Here is an 18,811-nt window from a genome sequence, read left to right as displayed (position 1 = left end):
TTATTTACGAGTGATCCCGGTAATCGTACCCACCGTCCTGGTGTTGCAAGCCCCATGCTTTACCAATTGAGCTCGAGGACCAGTATAATGAAGGCAGATGGTTATCCTCAGTGTGTGGTATTAGAGGTACAGTGGCTCCTGAGGACCTGAGGAATAGCTGCCATGGGCAACCCACTGGAGTTCAGTGACATTTACCAGGAGGTCAAAGGGTCGTGTGTGTGTGTGTGTGTGTGTGTGTGTGTGTGTGTGTGTGCGCGTGCGTGTTTGTGCGTGTGTGTGAGAGAAATAGAGAGAGAGGACTCGAGGAGAGACTGTTTGTGTGTGTTTCTGCACAGCAACAGATATCTGACAATGCAGTAACAAGTCAACAGTTAAAAACTATTACCAACTTTTCTAAATGTGTGTTTGTCTATGTTTACGTCAGGTGTTTCTATACAGTATATATACAGTTGAAGTCGGAAGTTTACATACACTTATGTTGGAGTCATTAAAAATCGTTTTTCAACCACTCCACACATTTCTTGTAAACAAACTATAGTTTTGGCAAGTCGGTTAGGACATCTACTTTGTGTATGACACAAGTAATTTTTCCAACAATTGTTTACAGACAGATTATTTCACTTATAATTCACTATCACAATTCCAGTGGGTTTAGAAGTTTACATACGTCAGAAGTTTACATACGCTAAGTTGACTGTGCCTTTAAACAGCTTGGAAAATTCCAGAAAATGATGTCATGGCTTTAGAAGCTTTTGAAAGACTAATTGACATCATTTGAGTCAATTGGAGGTGTAGCTGTGGATGTATTTCAAGGCCTACCTCAAACTCAGTGCCTTTTTGCTTGACATCATGGGAAAATCTAAATGAATCAGCCAAGACCTCAGAACAAAAATTGTAGACCTCCACAAGTCTGGTCCGTCTTTGGGAGGAATTTCCAAACGCCTTAAGGTACCACGTTCATCTGTACAAACAATAGTACGCAAGTATAAACACCATGGGACCACGCATCCGTCATACTGCTCAGTAAGGAGACGCGTTCTGTCTCCTAGAGATGAACATACTTTGGTGCGAAAAGTGCAAATCAATTCCAGAACAACAGCAAAGGACCTTGTGAAGATGCTGGAGGAAACAGGTACAAAAGTATCTATATCCACAGTAAAACAAGTCCTATATCGACATAATCTGAAAGGCCGCTCAGGAAGGAAGAAGCCACCGCTCCGAAACCGCCATAAAAAAGCCAGACTACGGTTTGCAACTGCACATGGGGACAAAGATCGTAATTTTTTGAGAAATGTCCTCTGGTCTGATGAAACAAAAATAGAACTGTTTGGCCATAATGACCATAGATATTTTTGGAGGAAAAGGGGTGAGGCTTGCAAGCCGAAGAGCACTATCCCAACCGTAAAGCATGGAGGTGGCAGCATCATGTTGTGGGGGTGCTTTGCTGCAGGAGGGACTGCTGCACTTCACAAAATAGATGGCATCATGAGGGAGGAAAATGATTTGGATATATTGAAGCAACATCTCAAGACATCAGTCAGGATGTTAAAGCTTGGTCGCAAATGGGTCTTTCAAATGGACAATGACCCCAAGCATACTTCCAAAGTTGTGGCAAAATGGCTTAAGGACAACAAAGTCAAGGTATTGGACTGGCCATCACAAAGCCCTGACCTCAATCCCATAGAAAATCTGTGGGCAGAACTGAAAAGGTGTGTGCGAGCAAGGAGGCATACAAACCATACTCAGTTACACCAGCTCTGTCAGGAGGAATGGGCCAAAATTCACCCAACTTATTGTGGGAAGCTTATGGAAGGCTCCCCAAAACGTTTGACCCAAGTTAAACAATTTAAAGGCAATGCTACCAAATACTAATTGAGTGTATGTAAACTTCTGACCAACTGGGAATGTGATGAAAGAAATAAAAGCTGAAATTAATCATTCTCTCTACTATTATTCTGACATTTCACATTCTTAAAATAAAGTGGTTATCCTAACTGACCTAAGACAGGGAATTTTTACTTACATTTAAGATTAATTGTGAAAAATGTAGTTGAAATATATTTTGCTAAGGTGTATGTACGTAAACTTCCGACTTCAACTGGGTGTCAACACTATTTACTGTGTTTTCCCCAGAATGACGGCCGTCTGTGGTTCGGTAGACAGAGTGTTGTGTATAAGAGCAGTAAGACAGGGAAGGTGGACAGCATCCCATCTGTGGAACTGTCTCAGGCCCAGTGACCACCAGCACCGGGCACATCTACAAATATGACGGCTTCAGAGACACGGTGACCAGAGGGATGGGGGGGAAGAGAGAGGGATGAGGAGAAGTGAGGAGAGGAAAGGGGTGGAGGAGAGGAAAAAAGGAGGGAGGGTAGGAGGAGAGAGAGAGGGAGGGGGAGGGAGGGAGATATCGTTGAGGGGAGACAGAGAGATGGAGGGAAGGATGCAGGGGAGGGAGGTATGGATGATGGAAGAGAGAAAAAATGAGACCAGGGAGGAAAGAGGTGGAAAGAGGAAAGAATGGGAATGAAAAGAGAGTAAAGAGTGAGTTTGGAGTAGGAACGAGATCAAAGAGGAGTATAGAATCATTTGAAACAGAAAAATCTGCATGGAAAATAAACATTGTCTTCTCTCTCTACATCCCTCTCCTCTCTCTCTCCAGGACTTTGAGAAGATCTCTGAGTACTTCAAAGCCCACTACAAAGTGGAGCTGTCAGAGAAGGAATTATGTGTGAAAGGTTGGAACTGGGGCACCGCCAAATTCTCTGGTAAGGACAACAGTACCACATATTCAAGTTCTCAGAGGCCATTTTGGTTATAACATTTTGGCTCCAACACAGTCTAGTTGCTATCCCCAGGCCCTCTCCTGTCATTCGAGGTGAGTGACAGCCCAGCATTTGAGATCCCCCTGGCCAGCGTGTCCCAGTGTGCCACGGGGAAGAACGAGGTGACGCTGGAGTTCCACCAGAACGATGAGGCAGAGGTGTCGCTCATGGAGGTCCGCTTCTATGTCCCGCCCGGGGACACCGCCACCACGGAAGAGGGGCCAGAACCCGTAGAGGTGGGGGGCTGTGTGTGAGCGTGTGTCTGGTATAGACTTGAAGAAAGGAAAAACCCACACTCACTGAAATGTTCTTTAAGTTGTAATGTTTTTTTTTGTTGCAGCGGAGATCAGAACTAATGGATGGCAGCGTTCGTCAAAGTCTGGTATAGACTCCCATATTAGTCCCATATTCAGATTCAGAAAACTTTAACGTCCTCAAAAGGCAATTCATTTTGCAGCAGTCAAAGTACATACAGACACGATCACATATTAAAATGTAAAACACAACAACAGAACGAAGCAACTGATATTTACAGTAAGTCGTCAGGATAATGCATAGTCTCTCATAGCCTCCAGTATTATGGATGTTTTTTTTGTTTGTTTATGTTTTTCTCCCATTTTTCTCACCAATTTCGTGATATCTAATTGGTAGTTGCTATCTTGTCTCATCGCTGCAACTCCCCAACGAACTCGGGAGAGGCGAAGGTCGAGAGCCATGCGTCCTCCGAAACACGACCCTGCCAAGCCGCACTGCTTCTTGACACACTGCTCACTTAACCCGGAAGCCAGCCGCACCAGTGTGTCGGAGGAAACACTGTCCAACTGATGACCAAAGTCAGCTTGTATTATGGATGTTTTGACCTTTTCAGTCCTGCAGAGCAAACTCTTCTCCACAACAAACTTCAGTGTCAGGACTCAGCGACTAGACATCTCTGTCTGAATAATGAGACACTCAAACGGCTTGGACTGGCAGTCAACTGAACTGCCACCAACCGTCAAGTTCAACTTTATTGGGATAAAAGTTTGACATGTTAAAACTGAAATAAATGAGTATCTACAGGGGATTTGAACAAAGGTCTCTGCCAAATGCCTCAAATGAATAAATTAACAAATGTAGATATTGCATGTAATGTAACATGTTTTGTCCCCCTCTCAGGTGTTTAGAGACAGTGTGCTGTCCAAGGCAGATGTGATCCAGGTTACCGGAGATGCTGTGTGTATCTTCAAAGAGCTGCAGTGTCTCACGCCCAGGGGCAGGTACATACGCACACACCTTTACACACCTTTACACACACACCTTTACACACATATACACACACATACCTTTACACACATATACACACACATACCTTTACACACACACCTTTACACACGTATACACACACACACACCTTTATGCACACATATGCAGGGGCAGGTAGGCACACACAAACCTTATTCATGCCAACTACCCCTTCACCTGTGGCAAAAGTAGGAAGATGTACCCCTTTACTTTACTTCCACCTCATTTTGTGGGCAGTGTTGCACATAACCTGTCTTCTCTTGAGAGCCTGGTCTGCCTACGGTGGCCTTTCGCAATAAGAAGGCTATGCTCACTGAGTCTGTACATAGTCAAAGCTTTCCTTATTTTTGGGTCAGTCACAGTGGTCAGGTATTATGCCACTGTGTACTCTCTGTTTAGGGCCAAATAGAATTCTAGTTTGCTCTGTTTTTTGTAAATTGTTTCCAATGTGTCAAGTAATTATCTTTTTGTTTTCTCACGATTTGGTTGGGTCTAATTGTGTTGCTTTGTGGGGTCTGTTTGTGAACAGAGGCCCAGGACCAGCTTGTTTAGGGGACTCTTCTCCAGGTTCATCTCTCTGTAGGTGATGGTTTTGTCATGGAAGGTTTGGGAATCGCTTCCTTTTAGGTGGTTGTAGAATTTAACGGTTCTTTTCTGGATGTTGATAATTAGCGGATATCGGCCTGATTCTGCTCTGCATGCATTATTTGGTGTTTTACTTTGTACACAGAGGATATTTTTGGAGAATTATACATGCAGAGTCTCAATATGGTGTTTGTCCCATTTTGTGAATTCTTGGTTGGTGGGGGGACCCCAGACCTCATAAATGGCAATGGGTTCTATAACTGATTTTTTTAGCCAGATCCTAATTGGTATGTTGAATTTTATGTTCCCTTTGATGGCATAGAAGGCCCTTCCTGCCTTGTCTCTCAGCTCATTCACAGCTTTGTGGAAGTTACCCGTGGCGTTGATGTTTAGGCAGAGATATGTATAGTTTTTTTATGTGCTCCAGGGCAACGGTATCTAGATGGAATTTGTATATGTGGTCTTGGCAACTGGACCTTTTTTGGAACACCATTATTTTTGTCTTACTGAGATTTACTGTCAGGGCCCAGGTCTGACAGAATCTGTGCAGAAGATCTAGGTGCTGCTGTATGCCCCCCTTGGTTGGTGACAGAAGCACCAGATCATCAGCAAACAGTAGACATTTGACTTCAGATTCTAGTAGGGTGTGGCCGGGGACTGCAGACTGTTCTAGTGCCGTCGCCATTTCGTTGATATATATGTTGAAGAGGGTGGGGCTTAAGCTGCATCCCTGTCTCACCGCATGGCCCTGTGGGAAGAAATGTGTGTGTTTTTTGCCAATTTTAATCGCACACTTGTTGTTTGGATTTTATAATGTTGTATGTTTTTCCCACAACACGACTTTCCATCAATTTGTATAGCAGACCCTCATTCCAAATTAAGTCAAAGGCTTTTTTTAAATCAACAAAGCATGAGAAGACTTTGCCTTTGTTTTGGTTTGTTTGTTTGTCAATTAGGGTGTGCAGGGGGAATACGTGGTCTTTCATATGGTAATTTGGTAAAAAGCCAATTTGACATTTGCTCAGTATATTGTTTTCACTGAGGAAATGTACAATTCTGCTGTTAATGATAATGCAGAGGATTTTCCCAAGGTTGCTGTTGACGCATATCCCACCGTAATTTGTCTCCACATTTGTGGATTGAGGTGATCAGTCGTTGGTTCCAAATATTGGGGAAGATGCCAGAGCTAAGTATGACGTTAAAGAGTTTAAGTTTAGCCAATTGGAATTTGTTGTCTGTATATTTTATCATTTAATTGAAGATTCCATCAACACCACAGGCCTTTTTGGGTTGGAGGGTTTGTATTTTGTCCTGTAGTTCATTCAATGTAATTGGAGAATCCAGTGGGTTCTTTAATAGTCTTTAATAGTTGATTCTAAGATTTGTATTTGATCATGTATATGTTTTTGCTCTTTGTTCTTTGTTATAAAGCCAAAAATATTGGAGAAGTGGTTTATCCATACATCTCCATTTTGAATAGATAATTCTTCGTGTTGTTGTTTGTTTAGTGTTTTCCAATTTTCCCAGAAGTGGTTAGAGTCTATGGATTCTTCAATTACATTGAGCTGATTTCTGACGTGCTGTTCCTTCTTTTTCCATAGTGTATTTCTGTATTGTTTTAGTGATTCACCATAGTGAAGGCGTAGGCTCAGGTTTTCTGGGTCTCTATGTTTTTGGTTGGACAGGTTTCCCAATTTCTTTCTCAGGTTTTTGCATTCTTCATCAAACCATTTGTCATTGTTGTTCATTTTCTTAGGTTGTCTGCTTGAAATTGAGAGGTCAAATATACTGTTTAGATTTTCTTCTGCCAAGTTTACACCTTCACTATTACAGTGGAACGTTTTGTCCAGGAAGTTGTCTAAAAGGGATTGAATTTGTTGTTGCCTAATTGTTTTTTGGTAGGTTTCCACACTACATTCCTTCCATCTATAGCATTTCTTAATATTACTCAGTTCCTTTGGTTTTGCTGCCTCATGATTGAGTATTGTTCTGTTCAGATAGACTGTGATTTTTCTGTGATCTGATAAGGGTGTCAGTGGGCTGACAGTAAACGCTCTGAGAGACTCTGGGTTGAGGTCAGTGATAAGTAGTCCACAGTATTACTGCCAAGAGATAAGCTATAGGTGTACCTACCATAGAAGTCCACTCGAGGCCTACCACTGAATTTGTACATACCTCTCTCTCTCTCTCTCTCTCTCTCTCTCTCTCTCTCTCTCTCTCTCTCTCTCTCTCACGCTCTCTCTCGCGCTCTCCGCTCTCTCTCTCGCGCTGTCCTCTCTCTCTCTCGCGCGCTCTCTCTCTCTCTCTCTCTCTCGCGCTCTCCTCTCTCTCTCTCACGCTCTCCCTCTCTGTCTCTTCTCTCTCTCTCGCGCTCTCCTCTCTCATCTCTCTCCTCTCTCTTTCTGTCTCTCCTCTCTCCTCTCTCTCTCTCCTCTCTCTTCTCTCTAGAGAGGGAGTGGAGAAGCGTTATAGGGGGAAGCTCAATAAGAACATGTCAGGTTCTCTCTATGAGATGGTCAGCAGGGTGATGAAGGCTCTGGTCAACAGGAAGATCACCGTGCCAGAAAACTTTCTGGGGTAAACACACACACACACACACGCACGCACGCACGCACGCACGCACGCACGTACGTCCAGGAGTAAACACACATTCATACACACATTTCTAAGACAAGACTAAGCAACATGAATGTCAGCCGCGCGCAGTAGTCGACGAACTGTGCCGATTCCACATTTAAAATCATCTGGAAATGAATGGAAAATGATGTCCGATGTTCTGTGGTCAGAGGCGATAGGACGGCCAACTGCTGCGCACAGCTAGCGTTCATGTTGGTCTGTCATTCCACTCTAAAATAGAACTTTCTCTTAAAGCTCTAACTCTCTCCCCTGCAGTCACTCAGGGACCCAGTGTATAACGTGTTCCTACAAAGCGTCGTCAGGCCTGCTCTACCCTCTGGAGAGGGGTTTTGTCTACGTACACAAGCCCCCCGTGCACCTGCGCTTTGAGGAGGTGCTGTATGCTTGTTATTTGTCCTTATGGGACATTCAAGTACCTTTTTGTTGTTGTTCTTTCATTCCTTCATACTTCTTCTACTCCTTCTTCTTCATCCGTCCAGGTGTCATGTGTTAACTTCGCCAGAGGCACCACCACCACGCGCTCCTTCGAGTTTGAGAACGAAACCAAGCAGGGCACCCAGTTCACCTTCAGCAGCATCGAGAGGTGACGGATACACACGCATACACGAAACGCACGCACAAACACTCACACACACGCATACACGAAACGCACACACAAACACTCCCACACACGCATACACGAAACGCACACCCAAACACTCACACACACGCATACACGAAACGCACACCCAAACACTCACACACACGCATACACGAAACGCACACACAAACACTCACACACATACACTTATACATACACACACCTTTGTCACGTCTCATCTTTCACTCCATCCTCTCTCTTTCTCTCTCTCTCTCGTTCTATCTCTCCATCAAAGAAGGGGTATGGGAAGCTTTTTGACTTTGTGACCGCCAAGAAGCTCAGCATCAAGAACAGAGGATTCAAAGAGGTAAACATCTCACCTGGTCACCTGTCAACTCCACTATTTCACTCTTTCATTAGATGTGCCTTCATCCCTTCGTCCACTGACCTGTCCTCTCTGTCTCTCTGTGTTGTGGTCCGGTAGAAAAAGGTTGGTCCTGTACGGAGGTGGTGGTTTGGTTTTAAACTGCATGGTGTGTGATTTGGGAGAATGTTATGATCAGGATTGGGGGTGTTAATTGCATTGCCTGTCTCTTATGGAATTGTGGGGGTGGGAGGAGTCTAAATCTGTGTGTGTTATTACTGATGATATAGCAAAGTGACACCTAACTTGGTAAAGTGTGACAACATTTTACATTTTGTTCACTGTGTATATTTCCCACAGTTAGTTAGCATCTTTACATGGGTTGTCTGCGTTTTACAATGAATGATATTTCCTTGTATTACTACAGTACTACTGTGTATTTACTATGATACTACTATGTATTTACTATAATACTGCTGGGTATTTTTGTCCTGTCAGGGTATGAGGGGTAAAGATGACATGTTGGAGAACTTAGACGAGGACAAGCACGATGCCTACCTGAACAGGATGAAAGAGGAGGGCAAGATCAGAGAGGAGGCCAATGACAGTGATGACTCCGATGAAGAGAGCGGTGACAGAAGGCTTGGCCAATCAGATGGCGAGAGCAGTGAGTGACAGGAGGCGGGGCCAATCAGAGGGTGAGAACAGTGAGTGACAGATATTGCTGAGCGATTATTTATGTTGGTTCGGTTTCGGTTTGATTCTTAAAAAATAATCACTGTTTTCGGTTTAGATCATTTTTGTAAATATTAAAAGCACTATGCATTATGTGGGTTGAATGCTGTAACAACAGAGAATAAATCAATGAATAAAAGTCCCATGATGGTAGTGACTGCCCATTACGGCTTATCACTTATTAACCAACATTTATTCACATTACTTAACGTTAATAAAATATTTTGGTTGTTGTGTATATTACATTTGTTTTATTTTATTAGTTTATTATTTCATTTCAAGTCATCATCTAACCTCTATAGAGCTGCTGCCTATGCTGTCTGACAAAATCCTTATTTTAGTAGTTCTTCAAACTAAATAAGTCATACTTTTATGACCATACTTTTAATACCAACTATCAATCACTTATATCATGTATTTTTTTTAAATACCTTGCGAAGCAACTGCTCTCTATTCCTCTCGATAGCGCATTCTTCTGTCTCTTCTCTCCCTCTCGGTGTCTGTCCTGAGTAGGCGCGCAATGCAAGTAGGCGCGCAATGTATTATGGTCATTGTAGTTATTTACCATGTTTTCTGCACTAAACAGTGTATAATATTGGCCTGTTGAAAACTACAACTCTTTACTACATCACACAGTTCGGGCTTGGCCTGATTTATCTCTAGAGTAACTGCACATTGGGATCACAGGGGAAGAAAACGGAACGAAATGGAACTCAAATAATTGAAACGATGTCAGTCAGGGTGAGAGTGGTGAGTGACAGGAGGCAGGGCCAATCACAGTTGTTTCTCTTGTCTTCCAGATTAGTCTTTTAACCCTGGAGAGGAGGAGGATGACATAGCGGAAGAGTATGTATTTGTTTCCAATCCATCACTCCCTTCAATTTACCGCTTTTTTTCAATGTTTTTATCACTCAATCTCTTTCACTTTCCCCTCTCTCTTCTCATCCTGCCTCCCTCTCTCTCACTTGCCTACTTTCTTTCACTCTCACACTTTCTCTTTCTCTCACACTCTCTCTCTTTCTCTGTCTCCTCTCTCAGGTATGACAGTAAGGCGTCAGCCAGTGACAGCAGTGCAGCGGGGGGAGACAGTGACAGAGAGAAGAAGAAGAAGAGACCAGCCAAGAAGGCCAAACTGGTGAAGGAGAGGAAACCACGCAAGGTAAAGGAGGGAGGAATGGAGGGAAAGAGGGAGGAGAGGTAAAACTAAGTACCTTATCTGAAATGAACCCGTCTTTCCATCTCTCAACCTCTCAACCTCTCTCCTCCTTTTTCCTCTTTCCTCTCTTTCTCTGTCCTTCCTCCTCTTTGCGTGTTCTCTCTCTTCACCTCTGTTTTTCTCCTTCTTCCCTTCCACTCTCCCTCCCTCTTTTCTCCCCTCGCCCTCCTTCCCTCTCTCTCCTCAGAAGAAGCCGAAGGACAGTGGCGCCCCCAAGAGGCCGATGAGCGCCTATTTCCTGTGGCTGAACGCCAGTCGCGATAGCATCAAAGCAGAGATCTCCAAGAGGGCCGGGGAGATGTGGAGGGAATTGGGGAAGGAGCAGAAAGAGGTGTGAGAGAGGGAGGGGGAGAGAGAGAGAGAGATACCAGTATTGCAATTGTCCTCCTCTCATCCTTCCCTCTTGTTTTTCTTTTGCTCTCCCTTTCAATAGTGTGAAGAAATGTAGTGCATTATAAAAAAATGTAGTTCATTTTTGACCTATTGACTATCTCTTTCTTTTCCTCCGCCCGATTCCTCTCCCCGCCTCTCTCTGTCTCTGTGTCTCTCTGTCTCTCTGTCTGTCGTGGAACGCGGAGGAGGCGAAGAAGGACTATGAGGGAGTACAGAAAGAGTGGAGGGGGATCCTCTGCCCCCTCCAAAAAGTTCAGTATCATGTCCCCGTTAAACACCTACATCCTACACTCTTACAAAAAAAGGTTCTGGATAGAACCAAAAAGGGTTCTATGCTTGCTTCATACAGTGCATTCGGAAAGTATTCAGACCCCCTTCACTTTTTCCACATTTTGTTACGTTGCAGCCTAAAAAAAAAGGCAGCGCGCTTGGAGTTTGCCAAAAGGCACTGAAAGGACTCTCAGACCATGAGAAACAAGATTCTCTGGTCTGACGAAACCAAGATTGAACCCTTTGGCCTGAATGCCAAGTGTCATGTCTGAAGGAAACCTGCCACCATCCCTACGGTGAAGAATGGTGGTGGCAGCATCATGCTGTGGGGATGTTTTTCAGCGGCAGGGACTGTGAGACTAGTCAGGATTGAGAGAAAGATGAACGGAGCAAAGTACAAAGAGATCCTTGATGAAAACCTGTTCCAGTGCTCAGGACCTCAGACTGGGGCAAAGGTTCACCTACCAACAGGACAACGACCCTAAGCACACAGCCAAGACAACGCAGGAGTGGCTTCAGGACAAGTCTCTGAATGTCCTTGAACCCGATTGAACATCTCTGGAGAGACCTGAAAATAGCTGTGCAACGACACTCCCCATCCAACCTGACCGAGCTTGAGAGGATCTGCAGAAGAGAATGGGAGAAACTCCCCAAATACAGGTGTGCCAAGCTTGTAGCATCGTACCCAAGACAACTCGAGGCTGTAATCGCTGCCAAAGGTGCTTCAACATTGTACTGAGTAAAGGGTCTGAATACTTATGTAAATGTGTATTTCTGTTTTTTATATTTTATACATTTGCAACATTTTCTAAAAACCTGTTTTTGCCTTGTCAGTATGGTGTATTGTGTGTAGATTGATGAGGAGAAAAAACGATTTAATCAATTTTAGAATAAGGCTGTAACAAAATGTGGATAAAGTGAAGGGGTCTGAATACTTTCCGAATGCTCTGTACATGGCTTCTACATCTGCATTGCTTGCTGTTTGGGGTTTCAGGCTGGGTTTCTGTATAGCACTTTGTGACATTGGCTGATGTAAAAAGGGCTTCATAAATACATTTGATTGATTAAGATTCAATATAGAACCAAAATTGGTTCCATATAGAACCCTGTAGGAAACCCAAGGGTTCTATATGGAACCAATTTTGGTTCAGTGAAGAAGAACCCCTTGGGTTCTGATCAAAGAACCCTACAAAAGGGTTTTATATAGAACCTTTAAGGGTGCCATATTCCTGGGTTGCCTGTTTCGTCACAATATTTTTTGAACGTTCATTTTGGACTGATGCCCGACTGAGCATTCTACTCAATGCATCGTCAATGAGTGTTGATGAAGATTATATCAAAAGTGCATTACAGTGACTTGGAAATACAATGACATTCAAAAGGAGACAAATAATTAGTAGGAAAACCTTTTGTCATCATTTTGATGTCGCCATATTGACTTTAGATGCAGTATAACGTTAGCTATCTAGCTAAGATTGAGGAGAGGCCACCGGATTTTAGCTCGCTAACGTTAGCATTGCTAGCTATTTGTGACAAACTTTGCTAGCTAATGACAACATTGCAATCTGTAAAGTACATTTGACGACATGATAATGCTGGCAAAGTTGTTTCCTACTAAATATTTGACTACTTTAGTAATGTCATTGTATTTCCAGGCACAGTAGTGTAATTTAGACTAAACCGTAGTTAGCCTCTGTCCAGAGTGACTGGGTTTATCACCACTTTAGGGCACCACTATGGCACCGCCGAGTGACGGAGGTGCAACCTATGAATATGAAGAAAGCACTACAACTCTTTTTGGTTCTATCCAGAACATTTTTTTCTAAGAGTTTAGATACAATTGATGCACTACTTGTATATAATTTACAGTGTATATATAACGTGGGATGGTTTCCCAGACCCAGATTAAGCATACTGCTAGACTAGAAATCATTTCTAATTGAGATTCTCCATTGAGCATGCTTTTTAATCGAGGACTAGGCTTAGTCTGGGTCTGTGTCATAGATTATCATAGATTATCATGTAAGAGTTTTGCTGATCATAACACCAAAAGGTGCATCATATTTGAAGTATTTTTGTCTGAACGTTTGCTTATTTATCCTGTCTTGAATATATCTCCTCCTCTTTTTCATGTGTTCAGGTTGAGGAAAAAGAAGGGAGGGAAGAGTGATGAGGAGAATAAGAAGGGGAAGTCTGGTGGAGGGAGGGAGAGAGAGAGGGAGACAGGAAACGACAGCTTTAAGAGCAGGGAGTTTATCTCCAGCGAAGAGAGCTCCTCAGAGTCAGACAGAGGCAAGGGCAAACGCAAGGTGAGGACGCGCATGCACACACACACTGTACTTCACATACAAAGCATTTTGCTACAAGTATGGCATTTCAGACAATTGTTTTGTTTAATCATGTTCACGCCTCTTCTTTTACCCTCTCTCTTTCTCCATCTCAGGGTTCAGATGAACAAGAGGAGGAGGTGGCCTCGACCCCACCCAGTTCTGACTCAGGATCAGACTGAGGCGCGCCTGAGAGGAGAGGGAGAAAGAGAGGGAAGGACATGGTGAGGGAAAAGAGGGCAACGTGTGGAGAGGGGTTGTGAACTCTCTACCGCCCTCTGTTCCTCTCTCACACGCTAATTCTATTCCGTTTTAAAGTACATGAAGCAAGTATGAAGATAATTCATACCGATGTATTCAAAAATATTCTGTCCAGGAATTGTAAAACTATCCCTCTTATCTCAGGAAGCAAAATACCGTATTTCATTGTTTTAGCCCAGTGCAAAAATCCCATAACCTGACCAGTGTCATGACTATATTTCCCAGCTACACATGCATGACACTGTCTGTCGGTTTAGGCTGTGAACAACTCAGGTAAAAACCCTTGCCTACTGTGAAATGTAGTTTTCCAGAATATTACTCAATTAAATATTATAAGTAAATGCTCTTTTTCATGTCTTGAGTGTTTTGGTGCTGACTGGCTTAAATGCTGTCTGTCATATACGCATGTTCATACACACATGCACGCACGCACGCGCACACACACACACACACACATAAACAACCATTTGCTGTTAGCGACGCACAATAAACATTCTATGGTTATTCAACGTGGTTTAGAAGGATGTGTGGTGTTGGACTGAGTTAGAGTAGTGAAGAGGGCTGTGGTTTCAATATGCCACGGTGTGGTCAACTATGACAAGTGAGAATGACGGGGAGGACAGGAGAGGGGGATGGGTGGAGGAGGCCTGTCTTTTAAGTGTCGGTACGTAATCTGATACTGATGACAAGCGCTCGAAAGGAACACAATCTCCTGCTGCTCCCTCGCTCTCTTTCCAGCAATACTATCAATTCTCTCTCCCCTCTCCTTCTTAGCCAACCTCAAAATCTATTTTCTTGTTCTCTCTCTCACACTCCCTTTTGTTCTCTCTCTCTGTGTTTCTCTGCACACCCCTCTCCAACCACACCATCTTCTGTATATGACAGTTATATTGTTTATCTGCCACAACACTTACCCTCTTCTCTCTATATATTAGCCCTGGATTGATATACCTGTATACAGTATATATATCTTGTATTGTCACGTACACCGGAGAGGTGCAGTAAAATGTGTTGTTTTACAGGGTCAGCCTTACTCATCGACAGATTTTTCACCTTGTCAGCTCGGGTATTCAAACCAACCTTTCAGTTACTGGTCCAACGTTCTAACCGCTAGGCTACCTGCCGCCCTTTCCATCATGTCCTTTGTTCTTTTTTGTTGTTTCTCTCTCCCCTTATCATTGTCTGTTCTCCATCCCCTTCCGCTCCATCTTCTGTCTGTCTGTCCTCTCCATCCCTCTATCTCTCTCCTTCCTCTCAGACCACTTACTAGGTAATCTAATTTAAGGTGTGGATGAGTTTTATTTATCAGCTATTAAGTCCATTTCCTTTCTCTCTCTTCATCGCTGTCTCTCCCCCGGCAATCTTTCTCTTTCTCTCCCTTGTTTCTTTTTCTCCCCCTCTCTCATTCTCCCATTTCTAAGGAAATCTAATAACAGGTTGGAAAGAACTTCCCAGTATCTGTATTCTCTAACGGCGCCACAATCATCATTATGACAAATATAACTCTCTGTGCGCATCCCAAATAGGGCCCTATTCCCTATATAGTGCACTACTTTTGACCAGGACCTATAGGGTGTAATTTGGGACTTAACCCTCTGGGCTAAGAGAGAGACGGATGCTATGGTGTACTGAATTCTTAACAGGGCCATGGCCATAAATACTTACGATCCGTTGTACAGTGCTTGTAATTTGGACTAGGACACTGTCGCCACCCCCATGGCACTGTCTCTGACCGCTTTAACGCCCATAGGGGCCCATTCAATTCCTTAACATTTTAGTCGTTTAGCAGATGCTCTTATAAAACGTGACTTACAGGAGCAATTATAGTTAAGTGCCTTGCTCAAAGGTACATCGGCAGATTGTTCACCTACAGTGAGGGGGAAAAGTATTTGATCCCATGCTGATTTTGTACGTTTGCCCACTGACAAAGAAATGATCAGTCTATAATTTTAATGGTAGGTTTATTTGAACAGTGAGAGAAAGAATAGCAACAAAAAAATCCAGAAAAACGCATGTCAAAAATGTTATAAATTGATTTGCATTTTAATGAGGGAAATAAGTATTTGATCCCTCTGCAAAACATGACTTAGTACTTGGTGGTAAAACCCTTGTTGGCAATAGAGGTCAGACGTTTCTTGTAGTTGGCCACCAGGTTTGCACACATCTCAGGAGGGATTTTGTCCCACTCCTCTTTGCAGATATTCTCCAAGTCATTAAGGTTTCGAGGCTGACGTTTGGCAACTCGAACCTTCAGCTCCCTCCACAGATGTTCTATGGGATTAAGGTCTGGAGACTGGCTAGGCCACTCCAGGACCTTAATGTGCTTCTTCTTGAGCCACTCCATTGTTGCCTTGGCCGTGTGTTTTGGGTCATTGTCATGCTGGAATACCCATCCACGACCCATTTTCAATGCCCTAGCTGAGGGAAGGAGGTTCTCACCCAAGATTTCATGGTACATGGCCCCGTCCATCGTCCCTTTGATGCGGTGAAGTTGTCCTGTCCCCTTAGCAGAAAAACACCCCCAAAGCATAATGTTTCCACCTCCATGTTTGACGGTGGGGATGGTGTTCTTGGGGTCATAGGCAGCATTCCTCCTCCTCCAAACACGGCGAGTTGAGTTGATGTCAAAGAGCTCCATTTTGGTCTCATCTGACCACAACACTTTCACCCAGTTGTCCTCTGAATCATTCAGATGTTCATTGGCAAACTTCAGATGGGCATGTGTATGTGCTTTCTTGAGCAGGGGGACCTTGCGGGCGCTGCAGGATTTCAGTCCTTCACGGCGTAGTGTGTTACCAATTGTTTTCTTGGGGACTATGGTCCCAGCTGCCTTAAGATCATTGAGAAGATCCTCCCGTGTAGTTCTGGGCTGATTCCTCACCGTTCTCATGATCATTGCAACCCCACGAGGTGAGATCTTGCATGGAGCCCCAGGCCGAGGGATATTGACAGTTGTTTTGTGTTTCTTCCATTTGCAAATAATCGCACCAAATGTTATCACCTTCTCACCAAGCTGCTTGGCGATGGACTTGTAGCCCATTCCAGCCTTGTGTAGGTCTACAATCTTGTCCCTGACATCCTTGCAGAGCTCTTTGGTCTTGGCCATGGTGGAGAGTTTGGAATCTGATTGATTGCTTCTGTGGACAGGTGTCTTTTATACAGGTAACAAGCTGAGATTAGGAGCACTCCCTTTAAGAGTGTGCTCCTAATCTCAGCTCGTTACCTGTATAAAAGACACCTGGGAGCCAGAAATCTTTCTGATTGAGAGGGTGTCAAATACTTATTTCCCTCATTAAAATGCAAATCAATTTAGAACATTTTTGACATGCGTTTTTCTGGATTTTTTTGTTATTCTGTCTCTCACTGTTCAAATAAACCTACCATTAAAATTATAGACCGATCATTTCTTTGTCAGTGGGCAAACGTACAAAATCAGCAGGGGATCAAATACTTATTTCCCTCACTGTATGTAGTCAGTGCTGGGATTTGAACCAGTGACCTTTCACTTACTGGCCCAATGCTCTTAATGACTAGGCCACCTCAACCCGAGAAAAAGTAAAGGAAGAAGATATTTTGGTATTTTTTTCATTAGTCAATTGTTGATATAGTGCCAAAATGTGTTGCATGTCAGCAATCAAGTTTTCAAGATATATAACTTTCAAAATACAGAAATACGGTGCATTCTTAAAGTATTCAGCCCCCTTGACTTTTTCCACTTTTTGTTACATTGCAGTCTTATTCAAAAATGATTAAATTTAAAGAAAATCCTGATCAATCTACACACAATACCCCATAACGACAAAGTGAAAACCTTTTTTTTTTTTTATCTTTGCAAATTTATTAAAAATAAAAAGCATAAATACCTTATTTACAAAAGTATTCAGACCCATTGCTATAAGACTCAAAATTGAGCTCAGGTGCATCCTGTTTCCATTGATCATCCTTGAGATGTTTCTACAACTTGATTGGAGTCCACCTGTGGTAAATTCAATTGATTGGACATGATTTGGAAAGGCACACACCTGTCTATATAAGGTCCCGCAGTTGACAGTGCATGTCAGCAAAAACCAAGCCATGAGGTCGAAGGAATTGTCCGTAGAGTTCTGAGACAGGATTGTATCGAGGCACAGATCTGGGGAAGGGTACCAAAAAATGTCTGCAGCATTGAAGGTTCCCAAGAACTCAGTGGCTTCCACCATTCTTAAATGGAAGAAGTTTGGAACAATGAAGAAGTGAATCCGGGATGCTGGACTTCCAGGCAGAGTTGCAAAGAAAAAGCCATATCTCAGACTGGCCAATAAAAAAAGATTAAGATGGGCAAAAGAACGCAGACACTGGACAGAGCTATGGCTTTCTCTTTGCAGCTCTGCCTAGAAGGCCAGCATCCCGGAGTCGTCTCTTTATTGCTGACGTTGAGACTGGTGTTTTGCGGGTACTATTTAATGAAGCTGCCAGTTGAGGACTTGTGAGATGTCTGTTTATCTTGTCCTCTTGCTCAGTTGTGCACCGGGGCCTCCCACTCCTCTTTCTATTCTGGTTAGAGCCAGTTTGCGCTGTTCTGTGAAGGGAGTAGTACACAGCGTTGTATGAGATCTTCAGTTTCTTGGCAATTTCTCGCATGGAATAACCTCCATTTCTCAGAACAAGAATAGACTGACAAGTTTCAGAAGAAAGCCTTTGTTTCTGGCCATTTTGAGCCTGTAATCGAACCCACCAATGCTGATGCTCCAGATATTCAACTAGTCTAAAGAAGGCCAGTTTTATTGCTTCTTTAATTACGACGACAGTTTTCAGCTGTGCTTACATAATTGCAAAAGGGTTTTCTAATGATCAATTAGCCTTTTAAAATGATAAACTTGGATTAAATAATACAACATGCCATTGGAACACAGGAGTGATGGTTGCTGATAATGGGCCTCTGTACACCAACGTAGATATTCCATAAAATATCAGCCGTTTCCGGCTACAATAGTCATTATCAACATTAACAATGTCTACACTGTATTTCTGATCAATTTGATGTTAGTTTAATGGACAAAAAGTGACCTATTCTTTAAAAAACAAGGACATTTCTAAGTCACCCCAAACTTTTGAACGGTAGTGTATTTACTTTTTTCCCCCTCCGTAGACCTTTAAGACAACTCTGGAATGAAAAGCGCTGTACAATTAAAATGTGTTATTATTATTATACTGTATACATACACATATCTGACATCCAGAGATACTGCCTTAATCTCTAGTCTAGTATCTTTCAGTCTATGGAAAAGCGCTATATAAATCCAATCAATTATTATGCATTATTAAAGGGCTACTTTTCAACCTTATTATCTCCAGCAC

At 43.1% G+C, this 18,811-nt stretch overlaps 1 pseudogene across 1 annotated transcript; it reads left to right on the top strand.

Moving 5' to 3' along the window:
• The first annotated feature begins 162 nt into the window (after positions 1-162).
• On the top strand, positions 163-11,016 carry LOC106609904 (FACT complex subunit SSRP1-like; annotated as a pseudogene). The gene is made up of 13 exons (XR_014393047.1): positions 163-216; positions 2,134-2,285; positions 2,663-2,768; positions 2,859-3,061; positions 3,981-4,081; positions 7,140-7,268; positions 7,584-7,701; positions 7,808-7,911; positions 8,203-8,275; positions 8,771-8,903; positions 9,808-9,853; positions 10,046-10,166; positions 10,414-11,016. The product of XR_014393047.1 is annotated as an FACT complex subunit SSRP1-like (transcript).
• The last annotated feature ends 7,795 nt before the right edge of the window (positions 11,017-18,811 follow it).

The sequence above is a fragment of the Salmo salar genome, chromosome 08 (genome assembly GCF_965601325.2).
Source record: "Salmo salar chromosome 08, fSalSal1, whole genome shotgun sequence".
Taxonomy (NCBI): Eukaryota; Metazoa; Chordata; class Actinopteri; order Salmoniformes; family Salmonidae; genus Salmo; species Salmo salar.
Note: the sequence above shows the minus strand (reverse complement) of the source record. Positions and strands in the feature narration are given on the sequence as shown.